Below are 3,422 nucleotides of genomic sequence, written 5' to 3' on the forward strand. Positions count from 1 at the left end.
AAAAACTGGTAAAAAACTGCTCCATGTCATCGGGAGTCACATTTTGCCAACTGGCGCTGAGAAGATCTTGCGCCCAGGAACTCCACGCGGGTGGGATTGCGCACTACGACATCCAGCATAGCGATCTGCATCCCATCACATATGTGGACGAGGGAATCCTCATCATAAACGATCACCCGGCTCGCGTGAGTGTGGACAATGGCACTTACATCTACTTGCAAGGAACACACCTTATCACCTTCATCGAGAGTGCCACAGTTAATGAAACCCGATATATCAATCATGATATTTCCCAGAAGAGGGCACCAGGAGTAGCCAGCTCGCCTTCCCGGAACATTTCTCTGGAGCACAATATTCTCAGCCTCCCATACCTTCACCGCTTGAGTGAACGTAACCTGGAGCATATCAAGAGATTTGGGGAAGATGTCAACAACTACCGCTCGCACCAGATAGCGCCAGTCGCGGGAGCAGTTTGCAGCGCATTGATTTGTATCGGCCTCACTTATTGGCGAGTCACCCAGGCCAAGAGATCCGCGGCCCAACTAAAGGAAGTGATTGTCCCAAATAGGGTCGGCCGAGGGCGGCCTTAATCTGAAGGGGGCAGTAGTTAACTAAGTCAACCGGGCGACTGCAATGACCGATCGTCCGAAAGCTCTCTCCGGCCAAATTGCTGTCCCAGCGTCTGGCCAGAAGCTCGTGCATAGCCGGCAAGCACTGCCCATTGGAGGAGGCCGCTATGAGTCTCACTTTTGTTAGTTCTTAAGTTCAGTTCTGTTTTTGCATTTATGAAATAAAGAGCCATCGCTCCTACATTGAAACTCCGACGATCCGTCGTAAAACACTTATTATTACAAATCTGACTGAGTCTCTAGTCCAGCAGATAAAGAGGGATAGTCATCCCTCCAACATAATCTTCCTAATTGATATTCTACGGCCAGCCGGCTAGAAGTTCATCAAAGGGTTGTCCCAATCATCACCTTTCCATATCTTGTTAATTGGAGTGGAAATTGTCGACGGCGGTTTATGTTGACCCTTCAATGTCTAGGTTGCTCAAGCTATCTCAAGCGCCGGCCTACCAAAATAGGAAGCCGCCCGGATCCGATCGATCCGGCCTGCCCAAAAGGCAGAAGGTAAACCACATTACTCAGGGCCCGAACGAAACCGAAGATTACACCGCCGCAGCTTCAAGCGCGGCACAAGAAGTCAGTGACGATGCTATCCATGAATATGATTCGGACGCAATTAATTTTTTAGGGGAAAATCCCTGCTACCTGTCATCAGACGAAGAGTAGCGGGGGTAGATATGAGACTTTTAATAGATACGGGCGCGGCAAAAAATTGCATCCGTCCTTACGAGGGATTGAAAGTGTCCGCCCAGTCACGATACATTCGATCCATGGTGTCACCACTATCACTAAAAAGTGTTATGTTTCCCTATTTAACTTGAAGGCCACGTTCTTCATATTTCCAGATTTGTCCTCCTTTGATGCCATAATTGGTCTTGACCTGTTAAAACAGGCAGGGGCATCGCTTTGTCTAGCTTCCGGCCACCTCAAATGGGGCTCCGAAGAAGAAAAGTTAGAGTTCCAATCGTGCCCCGACGTCAATTTTAGCAACATTGATTGCTCGGACGCACCGCCTCTAGTTAAACAGGCCTTTATTAAAATGCTTGGCAAACGAAAGAAAGCCTTCGCAAACCCCAACGAGGCCCTGCCTTACAACACGTCGGTGGTAGCATCAGGACGGTAAGCGAGGAGCCCATTATGCCAAGCTTTACCCATACCCAATGGGGGGCTGCAGATTTTGTCAACAGCGAAATCCAAGAGTTGCTAAAAAAATGGCATAATACAAAAGTCAAAGTCATCCTACAATAACCCAATAATGGGTAGTAGACAAAAAGGGCACTGACGAAGCGGGCAACCGCAAAATGCGACTCGTGTTGGACTTTCGCAAATTGAACGAGATGACGATACCCTATCGCTATCCCATGCCAAATATCTCTATGATACTAGGGAATTTAGGCAAAGCCAAATACTTCCGACACTTGATCTGAAGTCAGGCTACCACCAGATCACTCTGACAGAGCGTGACCGCGAAAAGACTTCCTTTTCCGTTAACGGAGGAAAATACGAGTTTCGGCCGGCTTCCGTTTGGTTTGAAAGAATTCTGCCAGCATCTTCCAAAGAACCATCGACGACATACTGCTAGAGCAGATTGGCAAATTTTGCGATGTCTATGTTGATGATGTCATCGTTTTTTCAGAGAGGACGAAAACGCCCACATACGGCATGAGGATTGGGTTCTTAAGAGCCTGCTCGACGCCACATGAGGGTGTCAGCAGAAAAATCGCGATTCTTTAAAATGAACGTTAGTTTCTTGGCTTTATTGTCACTAATAAAGGTACCACAACAGACCCAGAAAAAACCAAGGCCATACAGGATTCATACAGGAGATCGTTCCTTGGCCTGGCCAGTTATTACCGATGCTTCATCAAAGATTTCGCATCATTAGCTAGGCCCATATCTGAAATACTTAAAGGGGAGCATGGAAGTGTCAGTAGGCACAGATCCAAGAATATCCAGGTGCAATTTAGCGAGCAGCAACGACATGCTTTCCATAAGTTGCGTAACATTCTGGCTTCAGAGGATGTCATCCTCAGCTATCCCGATTATAAAATGACATTTGATCTAACGACAGATGCCTCGGCATATGGCATTGGAGCAGTGTTTTCCCAAAAGGGACGACCCATCACTATGATCTCCAGAACCTTAAAGGACAGAGAGGTTAACTACGCTACCAACGAATGGCGCTGTTAGCCATAGTTTGGGGACTAGGAAAGCTGCGTCACTACCTGTATGGGGTCAAAGACAAATCACAGTGAGCTGTCGCTAACCCACGCTATCCCATTAACGGAAAAGCCTCTAAATTGCTTCCAAAACCAGATAACTCTGGAGGAAGCCCGCTGTTTCGTCGAAACGCAGCTTCGTTCTCTTTGGAAACAAGAGACGGCATAACATTGACTTCTCTTGCGAGGAGTCATTGCTGGAGAAGCTCGCGGACGTAATAGTTCCTAAACGCGTAAACGCCATCCATTGCGATTTGCACACGATAGCAATGGTACAGGACAAATTGGTTCGGCAATTTTCCTGCCACCAAATTTTGGAACTGCAAAAACCGACTAACGGATATTTTTGCGATTGACGAGAGGCGGAGATTCTCACTGTCGAGCACAACAGAGCTCAAAGGTCTGCCCAAGAAAACGTGAAGCAGGTACTCTCCGAGTACTACTTCCCGAAAATGGCTAAACTAGCAAGCGAAATAGTCGCTAATTGTAGGACATGCGCTAAGGCAAAGTATGACAGACACCCCAAAAACAGAAACAACCACTCCCATCTCATGTAGAAGAAATGCTACACATAGAC

Source organism: Drosophila ananassae (assembly GCF_017639315.1).
Source record: "Drosophila ananassae strain 14024-0371.13 chromosome Y unlocalized genomic scaffold, ASM1763931v2 tig00000259, whole genome shotgun sequence".
Lineage (NCBI taxonomy): Eukaryota > Metazoa > Arthropoda > Insecta > Diptera > Drosophilidae > Drosophila > Drosophila ananassae.